The following is a 12,611-nucleotide window of genomic DNA, read 5'->3' as shown; positions in this document are numbered from 1 at the left end:
GTATAACTATAGTTATGATCTATATCAAAGTTATGTAGAGAAGTCAAAAACTTTACTCTGTTTGCTATTATCTGAGGGTATGTTAATGGCAGACTGCCTCGCCCCTAAATGTAATATAGTAAAACAAGTACCTTAATGGGAAATAAAAACTGTTAATAACTATGCTCACAGGTGATACAGGTTTATATATCCTACACAGATTACCCATTGGTTAAAAAATCACACACACCTCCTAAACACCATTTTAAAGGGATCATCACACAAAAGGTATATACATATAATAGGCGTTTTAGCACCTATAATCAATGGCTTTATATATAACAGTGAAAAATAATATAGAAAGAAAATAAATAAATAATAATAATGATACATGAAGAAAAATATCTAATCCTACATGAATATGTACATATGTATATACATCAAACAAAAAACTAGTAATGTATATATATATATAAATCAAAATGAGGAAGAAAATCAAATAATGAAAATAGTACAGAATAATACAAAATAATCATATTAATGGAGAATGAATATATATATATAAATCAATATATTTAAATTTCAATTAATAATAAACTCCTTGTATAAGTAATTACTGTTGATTAATAAACATAATATCAATTCTCCCAGAAATTAATAAGATCATTTTCTGAATTGAAACCATTCGGTTTTAGAGTGCACAGTTTATGTATCCAATAAAGCTCCTGGCGTGCCAAGGTGGACCATTTATCACCACCTCTAGGGTTATTCTTGATGATTTCTATGGCATTCCATATGAAACTGCACACATTTCCATGATGAATATCAATAAAATGACTCGCAAGATCAGAGCAGTGGTTTTCATTCCTAATGTATCCCAGATGTTCACGGATGCGAGTACGAATATCACGGGTAGTCATACCCACGTACTGAATTTTATGTTCCGTGCAACCAATGAGATACACTATGAATGAAGAAGAACAATTGATACATCCCCTAGTATCAAACATCTGGTTAGTGACATAGGAACTAAAAGAGCTACCTATCTTAACATGTTCACAGGCTTTACAATTCTTTCCACATCTATATGTTCCATTATGTCTTAGCCAGGAGCTCTGACTAACGGGTTTACGTAACTGGCTAGGTGAGATCAAGTTACCCAATGTAAGACTCTTTCTATATGTAAATCTACATCCACCTTGGTATTATTGACAGGGACACTTTTGAGTTCTTGTTCATTTCAGACCCTATCATTCCTATTTTCCACCACCTGCCCAAGACTCACAAAAGTGTAGTCAATATTAAGGGAAGACCAATAGTTGCTGGGATCGGTTCCCTTTTTGAACATCTGTCAGAGTGGATTGACAGTATTCTGCAACCCTTGGTTTCTTCTCTCCCCAGCTTTTTGAGAGATACTACACACTTACTAAATATTGTTGAGGATGTGCAGGTGGTGGAAGATATGAGTTGGCTTACGGTGGATGTGGTGGCTTTGTACACCTCAATACCCCACACCCTGGGCCTGGAAGCTGTGGCCTTTTTTCTTAATTTACTTACTAACTATTCAAATGAAACTAAAGAATTTATCATTAGATCTATCCGTTTTCTTTTGGAGCGCAACTACTTCCAGTTTGAGGGATCGTATTATGTCCAATTGAGAGGCACAGCCATGGGGGCGAAATTCGCCCCCTCATATGCCAATTTATTTATGGGCTGGTTCGAGTATAAATACCTCTTTGGACCTAATGTCGACTCATCTGAGGGAGTTGTTTGCTACAAAAGATTTATTGATGATCTTATTTTTCTAACTAAATTTAATTCCTCTGAGGCTAAGAGATTTGTTGATTATTTGAATTCTTGTGTCCCTGAGATTAAGTTTACCTATGAATGGCAAAAACACAAAATACATTTTTTGGATGTGGAGCTGGTGATTGATGTGAACTCTGAAAAAATTGAAACTCAGTTGTTTCGTAAACCAATAGCTGGAAATTCAATCCTTCATTCTTCCAGCTCCCACCCAAAGCATGTGTTTCAGGGCATAGCGAAGGGACAGTTCCTGAGAAATAGAAGAATTTGCTCTAATGAACAAGTATTCAACACTGAATGTAATAATCTAGGTACTAGACTCCGTAAACGGGGCTATTGTAAGAAAGTTATCAAACAGGCCCATGAATACGCAGCACAATGTGATAGAAGCAGTTTGCTCTCGGTAGCTGGTAAACCCAGTGACAGAAAGATCCAATTTGATAACAAACCTAATTTTATCACGAGGTACTCTAATCAATATTATCAAATTTGTAACATAGTCAAAAAATATCTACCTATGTTATATGGCGATGACGTTCTTAAAGATGTAGTCAAAGGAGGATGTAGATTTACATATAGAAAGAGTCTTACATTGGGTAACTTGATCTCACCTAGCCAGTTACGTAAACCCGTTAGTCAGAGCTCCTGGCTAAGACATAATGGAACATATAGATGTGGAAAGAATTGTAAAGCCTGTGAACATGTTAAGATAGGTAGCTCTTTTAGTTCCTATGTCACTAACCAGATGTTTGATACTAGGGGATGTATCAATTGTTCTTCTTCATTCATAGTGTATCTCATTGGTTGCACGGAACATAAAATTCAGTACGTGGGTATGACTACCCGTGATATTCGTACTCGCATCCGTGAACATCTGGGATACATTAGGAATGAAAACCACTGCTCTGATCTTGCGAGTCATTTTATTGATATTCATCATGGAAATGTGTGCAGTTTCATATGGAATGCCATAGAAATCATCAAGAATAACCCTAGAGGTGGTGATAAATGGTCCACCTTGGCACGCCAGGAGCTTTATTGGATACATAAACTGTGCACTCTAAAACCGAATGGTTTCAATTCAGAAAATGATCTTATTAATTTCTGGGAGGATTGATATTATGTTTATTAATCAACAGTAATTACTTATGCAAGGAGTTTATTATTAATTGAAATTTAAATATATTGATTTATATATATATATTCATTCTCCATTAATATGATTATTTTGTATTATTCTGTACTATTTTCATTATTTGATTTTCTTCCTCATTTTGATTTATATATATATACATTACTAGTTTTTTGTTTGATGTATATACATATGTACATATTCATGTAGGATTAGATATTTTTCTTCATGTATCATTATTATTATTTATTTATTTTCTTTCTATATTATTTTTCACTGTTATATATAAAGCCATTGATTATAGGTGCTAAAACGCCTATTATATGTATATACCTTTTGTGTGATGATCCCTTTAAAATGGTGTTTAGGAGGTGTGTGTGATTTTTTAACCAATGGGTAATCTGTGTAGGATATATAAACCTGTATCACCTGTGAGCATGTATGGTCTATGATTACGGCTAAATACTGCCGAAACGCGTAAGACCTGCTCTTTCCTTCTTCATGCCTATTTTTGATGCCCATATGTTTTAATTTTCTAATAAACCATTGATTTTTTATATTTTTGTTCTTTGGATCATCTTTTTCAACTGTTTAATCAACACAGTAAAAATGAAGCTATAAGGGTTTCATGGATGGCAATGCATACTTGAGGTAATCCTATGTTCTATCGTAGGGGTACGGGCCATATACCCCCCGACAAAAGACAGAGTTTTCACCTTTTCAGCTTAAACTATCCTATTATATACATCCAAATAAAATTCTATATAATACAAAAGCCTATTAAATATGCATGCCATTTACCCACAAAGGTTTTGTATTCCCTATTATCTAAGTGTAAATCCAGGCACAGCGTACTATAGCAATATCTACAAAATGTATTCTACAATGCTTCCAATAAAATATTAGACAAGTCACTCCCTAATAGATATATGGGCGGCCCATGATATCTATTCTTCAAGCATAGGATATCCATCTAACAAAACTGGGTATAGTTAATAGCATACCAGCTAGTAGTTGTTAATCTAAAACTAGATCAGCTGGCTGAGTTGTCAGCAGCCCTTCTAAACCGCTAAGCTCCCTCTCTGAGAGCACAGGACCGGAAAGGCAAGACCTCCTCTCGAACACTCTGGGGCATTGTTGTATGATCTGTAGCCACAAAGGTATTGCAGATAGGATCAAAAAGAGCTTCTACTTCCGCGGCCAGGATCCTGAAATGTTCCTTGATATCGTTGCACAAATCGGTAAGTATGAGCTCAATTCTAGTCTCCATGATAAAACTGGGGATATTGTCAATCTATTAGATTCCGGATCAGAGTTTGAGGTGTAAGTGGTCCTTAGTTCTTAGGTAGTAAGGCGTTGCGGTGTCCTCATTGCTGGTATATCGAAGGCTAAAACTCTGTGTCTCCACCGTCCTTATACATTCGGTAGCTCCTTGTTGTTAGAAAGTACCTTTCAGGATCCTTCTCACTTTCGCTATTAATCCTCTTCGCAAAATTGAAAGATGGCCGCTCTCACAGGCCTCGAACAATACTACCCCAAAATCATGCAGAGTTGCTTTACTCGTCGATGTCCCTTAATCTTCAAGTTTCTTATTTAAGGTCCGTGGGCTAGTAGCCACCATATAATTATCAATTAAGCTGAGCTGAACGGCCAAATGTACAGTTATTTGTAATATTTAGCCGGAGTTATGGCAGCTTGCGACCGTTCAGATTAACAGCTAGCTCTGCCCCCCGGGAATATATATTTCAGAGTTTAGACCACTACATTTTCAAACTCACTCAAAACACTTAGATTAAAAAAAAAAAAAACACTTGGAATGTTTTGACTTTTGTTTTTCAATTCTTAATCTATAAATATGTTATGTTCATATATAAACACATCCCCAATGCTGTCAGCTTTGTTTTGTTCTTCAGATGCAGTAATGCAATTAATCCTCAATTTGTAATGAAGATAACACAGTTTGTCACTGATTGACAGTGATTTATGGGTCACCTATCATGCAGTTTCTCTAATCTTCATTATAAAATAGAGAGTTTCTTAATAAATAATTCAAACTCTACTGCTCAATTATTAAATCACATTTTGTTCTTCTTAACCCATCTCTTGTTAGTCATTGATGGAATGTTATCTCTGGGGGGGGGGGGGGAATAACAACTCTTTCATAATACGTTGCAAAGTGGTTTCCCATGTTGGAAGAAATTTATTCCAATTTAATGGAAATAAGGTATGTGATCTTTAGCACTTACAGAAAACTACAGTGAAAGCATAGAAGTAAACAACCATAAAATGAGTGCTGATTTCTGCTGTGTGATAATGATGTCATGGCTTTTATGGGGTTTTTTGGGGTTTTTTAACCAACAAATTGTACTCATAGTATTACAGTAAGTAGAAACATTTATCGGATAACTTGACACATCCCAGGAGCTAGGGAGCTTTAACATTTTGTAATTTTACTGCTGGTTCCTAACTTTTTGTCTTATTTACATATATAAATAAAAAAATATATGAATTCCCCAAGTTTTTAGAAATTGTACAGCAATCTGACTGGCACCTTACTATTATGTAAATTTCTCAGCCCCTGATTTAAGCACTTTCCATCACCATGTCCCTTCAAGAAGGATTCTAATTCTATCCACTAGACAGGCAAATCAATAAGAAGCCATTAACTGGGCTGGTAAGCCAGTTTGTCCCTGAGCTGGCCGTATGCCCTCTGTAATACCACTTTAAAAGCTGAACTTGGTAAGAGGTCATGGGCTGGCAAACTTTGATTGTCTTAAACTCCAAGCCTCCAGTGCCCTTTAAAATAAAAAACAGCTCTTCAGACTATTTTGCACTGAAATATTTTTGTATTTAATTATCTTGGCCCCCCTGGTAATACTTACCAGTGAGACCCCCTCTCCAGAGGGGCATGGACAGAACTATCCACTCCCCTCATTTACCACATAAAGTCTCTAGTGGGACACCACCCCTTCCTCCTCCTAGTTCTGTCCAGCCTGCAGGGTGGACAGGACTAGGAGTCCCACTCAGTGTTTACCAGTTTTGTTTGTTGGGCTGTGGATATTCCCCTTTTCTGGGCTTACCTTATAGCCACTGTGAGCTGGCTGTTGTTCTCCCTGATTGGCAGCATTATTTCCTTGTCTTTGGTCACTGATATAGTGTTAGGCGGCAGAAACTGTTCTCTACGGTTTCTTTGTGGGGGGCCGCCATGTTACCGTGAAGTCATAGGTAAGGGGCGTCACTGGGGCCGCGTCTGAGGGCAGTTTTTTTCGCACGTGCGCAATTTAAATTTGAGCCTCGACGGGGCCTTCAACAAGTAGCGTTCTTATTCCCAATGAAGATTGTGTATCAAGCTGCTCCGGCTTCTGTCTTCTGCTGATTGGGCTTCCATCAGGCCAAACTGGGCCAGTAGCCTTCTTATACCGGCGTCAAGGTGGAAGGATAAGGAAATATCCCAGAACAAAGTGAGTGTAGAAAATGAGGTAAGCAGCACTCACGGTAGACAGGGTAGTCCTTCACGGCAACAAGATCAAGGCAATGGTCAGGCAGGCAGGGTACAGCAACAGAAAGGCAATAATTCAGGAATAAACCAATAGAGTGGTCAGGACTAGGCAGAGATCAGCAACAAAAGATAATCCAGCAGTTCAGGGGTAAACCAGGCAGAGTTCAGCAATATTAAGGCAATCCAGCAATTCAAGGGTTAAACAGGCAGAGTAGTCAGACAGTAGTCTTTACTAGTCATGTTATTTCACCAATGTTATTTACAGACTTGTCACTTACAATAGCTGGGTGCGTGTTTCAATTGCAACATTAAACCTGCCTATATAGGGCAAGGGTCTATTTTTTTTTTCTCTTTATTTTCAAGATTAAGATTCTCTGTCCCAATCTAGGGGCAAGAGGGGTGGTTTTCCTTTTCAGCTCTTCGTGTTTTTTTAATCCTATTTGCTCACTTGCCTCTGCTTGCAAGCAACTTTCCAACTTAGAGATATTTTGCACTAGTTTATAGCGCTCCGGAAACCTCTACAAATACCTGATGATAATAGATTTTCATTTTTACTGGTTTACTGGTATATTTCCACTCCCTAAGAATCTTTGAAATTAAACGCTAAATTTCAGTTCATAAGAAGTTTTTGAACAGCTGGGGGTTATATTTTCCAGTATTTTGATCTGTTATTTCTAGAAACAGCTGGCCTTTCTTTCACTGCATTCTCCTTTTTCAGTTGTATTAAAGAAGCTCTTATTTTGTGAATTCAGAATTTATAATCTGTCAGAAGTCTATCCTGTTAGAGCCAAATTGGTTAATTTTGCAATGGCATAACAAGAAGTCAGTTAGTCCTGAAGGAGAACTTTATTATATATTTTTGCGGGCTCAATGAAAGTTTCTGATAGCCATTCATTTTTCAGGTTTTATGTATTTCAGCACAGACTTCCTTTTGCAGGGAGTAGGTCTTTCCAACAGATTGCTAAGTCTCCAATTTAGTTTTTGTAAGGATTTTGGACAAATGGAATCTTCATATATGAATCTATGACTTCTAGTTCCTTTTGTCAATTTCACAATATATCTGTTTTTTGCCGATGTTAAAGCCCTAGGATTGGATACTCTCTATTTTTCCTGATTCCTTATCTACTAGAGAATTTTGAGGGAAAAGATAACATTATTTGTAATACTTATCTTTTGTCATACAGGCTTTAGTTCCCTCTGGGGCACTAGTTTTTGGGCCTTTTCTCTGGCTTCCCTAAGTGGGCCTCATTTTTTGGGGCACATATCAAATATATTCAGCTGATTATTTAACATGGCTGTTTTACCTGTTTCTATTCTGTTGGGGAGGCCTGGAGGCAAATTTTAGACTGGTGCCTAGTGCTAAGGTTCACAAACTCCCATAGATATTTTCATATTTAGGCCCCTATTTATTAAAGGTCTTGTGGACCTGATCCGACCGTGCGGATCAGGTCCGCAAGACCTCGCTAAATGCGGAGAGCAATACGCTCTCCGCATTTAACATTGCACCAGCAGCTCACAAGAGCTGCTGGTGCAACGCCGCCCTCTGCTGACCGCCAGCAGGGAGGTGTCAATCAACCCGATCGTACTCGATCGGGTTGATTTTCGGCGCTTCATGTCCTCCTGCTCAGAGCAGGCGGACAGGGTTATGGAGCAGCGGTCTTTAGACCGCTGCTTCATAACTTGTGTTTCTGGCGAGTCTGGAGACTCGCCAGAAACACGGCCCTTCAAGCTCCGTACGGAGCTTGATAAGTATGGGCCTTAGAGTTTTAGATTTAAGGCTTGGCTGCTGAAAGTGTCTGTTAGCTGCAGTTAAATTTTTTGACTTAATGTTTTGTTTACACTCTTGTAAACCTACAACTTTTTGTATTATTCTTGATCTGTTTTTCCTTTTGGATGGTCCAATATAATGCTTTCATATCAAATATTTTGCTTTCTGTTGGCATTCTGCAAATAAGATTATGAGGGATATTTATCAAAGTGTCAACTGAAAATACGCTTGAATCCCCCATGTTGCGAGATTAATCCGCCGTAGTTATGAAATCGTCAAAATCGTCAAATGTTGAAATGTGTGACAAAATATACACTCCCGCGATCTCAATCCGACGCAGATTGATGCTTGCGTCATTACAGATGTTTCAAATTCACATTCAACTCTATTTGACAATTTTTCCCAATTTATCAAACGTTTCACAGGTACACTTGCGTCTATTCCGACGCAGCGTACCTAGTTATTAATCCACCACCATTGAGTCCGCGGATGCCATAGAAATCAATGGGAGTCTGAAAACACAGAAAGCTTATGTTCGATGCTGCAAGATAATGAAGTAATATTACATAATAAAGTAAATTAGAAACTTTATTAAAATAGTATACCCATTCTAAATCAAACAATATTATTGCATTTGGTGCACTAGTAGATATAGGGATACAAGTGAAAAATACATTACTACTTATGGATTATGTTACAACTTTCAGGCCCATTTATCAAAGGGCTTGCGGACCTGATCCGACACTGCGGATCAGGTCCGCAAGACCTCGCTAAATGCGGAGAGCAATACGCTCTCCGCATTTAACATTGCACCAGCAGCTCACAAGAGCTGCTGGTGCAACGCCGCACCCTGCTGACTGGCGGCCAATCGGCCGCCAGCAGGGAGGTGTCAATCAACCCGATCGTCTTTGTGACCGCTGCTTCATAAGTTGTGTTTCTGGCAAGTCTGAAGACTCGCCAGAAACACGGCCCTTCAAGCTCTGTACGGAGCTTGATAAATGGGCCTGTTTGTCTCTCATTACAAAGCAATGGGACTATTATTTCTCCAAATTTTTTTAAAAGTTTTTTTTCCCCCAAACTTGTCGCAATAATAGATATAGACATAAAAATGAAATAAATACACAACATAATACATAGTAGATAAGGTTGAAAAAGACAGAAGTCCATCGAGTTCAACCTATACAAATCTAAAATACTTACAAAAAGCTCCAGTTAAGCTTAAATAACCCCAATAAAATGTTATCCATTTAATACTAGCAATCATATCTTTACTGTCATGCTATTTCTTTCATGTAATTAGCAAGAGTCCATGAGCTAGTGACGTATGGGATATACATTCCTACCAGGAGGGGCAAAGTTTCCCAAACCTTAAAATGCCTATAAATACACCCCTCACCACACCCACAATTCAGTTTTACAAACTTTGCCTCCGATGGAGGTGGTGAAGTAAGTTTGTGCTAGATTCTACGTTGATATGCGCTCCGCAGCAAGTTGGAGCCCGGTTTTCCTCTCAGCGTGCAGTGAATGTCAGAGGGATGTGAGGAGAGTATTGCCTATTTGAATGCAGTGATCTCCTTCTACGGGGTCTATTTCATAGGTTCTCTGTTATCGGTCGTAGAGATTCATCTCTTACCTCCCTTTTCAGATCGACGATATACTCTTATATATACCATTACCTCTGCTGATTCTCGTTTCAGTACTGGTTTGGCTTTCTACAAACATGTAGATTAGTGTCCTGGGGTAAGTAAATCTTATTTTCTGTGACACTCTAAGCTATGGTTGGGCACTTTGTTTATAAAGTTCTAAATATATGTATTCAAACATTTATTTGCCTTGATTCAGAATGTTCAACTTTCCTTATTTTTCAGACAGTCAGTTTCATATTTGGGATAATGCATTTGAATTAATCATTTTTTTCTTACCTTCAAAAATTTGACTCTTTTTTCCCTGTGGGCTGTTAGGCTCGCGGGGGCTGAAAATGCTTCTTTTTATTGCGTCATTCTTGGCGCGGACTTTTTTGGCGCAAAAATTCTTTTCCGTTTCCGGCGTCATACGTGTCGCCGGAAGTTGCGTCATTTTTTTGACGTTATTTTGCGCCAAAGATGTCGGCGTTCCGGATGTGGCGTCATTTTTGGCGCCAAAAGCATTTTAGGCGCCAAATATGGGCGTCGCTTTTGTCTCCACATTATTTTAGTCTCATTTTTCATTGCTTCTGGTTGCTAGAAGCTTGTCCTTTGGCATTTTTTCCCATTCCTGAAACTGTCATTTAAGGAATTTGATCAATTTTGCTTTATATGTTGTTTTTTTGTCTTACATATTGCAAGATGTCTCACGTTGCATCTGAGTCAGAAGATACTACAGGAAAATCGCTGTCTAGTGCTGGAGCTACCAAGCTAAGTGTATCTGCTATAATTTTGGTATCTGTTTCTCCAGCTGTTGTTTGTATTGCATGTCATGACAAACTTATTAATGCAGATAAAATTTCCTTTAGTACTGTTACATTACCTGTTGCTGTTCCGTCAACATCTAATTTTCAGAGTGTTCCTGATAAACATATGAGATTTTATTTTTTAAATCCATTAAGAAGGCTATGTCTGTTATTTCTCCTTCTAGTTTACATAAAAGTCTTTTAAAACTTCTCTTTTTTCAGATGAATTTTTAAATGAACATCATCATTCTGATACTGATAAATCTTTGTATTTGTTCAAGATGGAATTTATTCGTTCTTTATTTAAAGAAGTATTAATTGCATTAGAAATAGAGGATTCTGGTCCTCTTGATACTAAATCTAAACGTTTAAATAAGGTTTTTAAATCTCCTGTAGTTATTCCAGAAGTGTTTAATCTCCCTGATGCTATTTCTGAAGTAATTTCCATGGAATGGAATAATTTGGGTAATTCTTTTACTCCTTCTAAACGTTTAAGCAATTATATCCTGTGCCATCTGACAGATTAGAGTTTTTTTGGGACAAAATCCCTAAGGTTATGGGGCTGTCTCTACTCCTGCTAAATGTACTACTGTTCCTACGGCAGATAGTACTTTATTTAAGGAAAATTGAATCCTTTCTAAGAAAAACTTACTTATGTTCAGGTAATCTTCTTAGGCCTGCTATATTTTTAGCGGATGTTGCTGCAGCTTCAACTTTTTGGTTAGAAGCTTTAGCGCAACAAGTAACAGATCATAATTTTATAGCATTATTATTATTCTATATCATGCTAATAATTTTATTGGTGATACCATCTTTTGATATCATTAGAGTTGATGTCAGGTATATGTCTCTAGCTATTTTAGCTAGAAAAGCTTTATGGATTAAACTTGGAATGCTGATATGTCTTCTAAGTCAACTTTGCTTTCCCTTTCTTTCCAGGGTATTAAATTATTATCTCAATTGTTTCTGGAAGGAAGGGAACTTTTTTACCAAAGGATAAAAAATCTAAGGTAAATTTAGGTCTAATAGTCTTTTTCGTTCCTTTCCTCACAACAAGGAACAAAAGCCTGATCCTTCATCCTCAGGAGCGGTATCAGTTTGGAAACTATTTCCAGTTTGGAATATATCCAAGCCTTATAGAAATCTATAGCCAGCTCCTAAGTACCCATGAAGGTACGGCCCTTATTCCAGCTCAGCTGGTATGGGGCAGATTACGTTTTCTTCAAAGAAATTTGGATCAATTCCGTTCTCAATCTCTGGTTTCAGAACATTGTTTCAGAAAGGTACAGAATTGGCTTCAAGTTAAGGCCTCCTGCTAAGAGATTTTTTCTTTCCCATGTCCCAGTTAACACAGCAAAGGCTCAGCATTTCTGAAATGTGTTTCAGATCTAGAGTTGGTTGGAGTAATTATGCCAGTTCCAGTTCTGGAACAGGGGCTGGGGTTTTATTTTATCTCTTCATTGTACCAAAGAAGGTCAATTCCTTCAGACCAGTTCCGGATCTATCAATATTGAATCATTATGTAAGGATACCAACATTCAAGATGGTTACTGTAGGACTATCCTGCTTTTTGTTTAGCAAGGGCATTATATGTCTATAATAGATTTACAGGATGTGTATCTGCATATTCCGATTCATCCAGATCACTTTTAGTGTCTGAGATTCTCTTTTTAGACAAGCATTACCAGTTTTTTGGCTCTACCGTACTCTGTGATTGATACTATGTGACAGGCTCGTAAATTTGTATCTAGAGAGATATATTATAGAGTCTGGAAGACTTATATTTCTTAGTGTCTTTCTCATCTTTTTTCTTGGCATTCTTTTTGAATACCGAGAATTTTTCAGTTTCTTCAGGATGGTTTTGATAAAGGTTTGTCCGCAAGTTCCTTGAAAGACAAATCTCTGCTCTTTCTGTTCTTTTTCACAGAAGGTTTGCTAATCTTCCTGATATTTATTGTTTTGTACAACCTTTGGTTCGTATAAAACCTGTCTTTAAGTC

The sequence above is a fragment of the Bombina bombina genome, chromosome 1 (genome assembly GCF_027579735.1).
Source record: "Bombina bombina isolate aBomBom1 chromosome 1, aBomBom1.pri, whole genome shotgun sequence".
Taxonomy (NCBI): domain Eukaryota; kingdom Metazoa; phylum Chordata; class Amphibia; order Anura; family Bombinatoridae; genus Bombina; species Bombina bombina.
Note: the sequence above shows the minus strand (reverse complement) of the source record.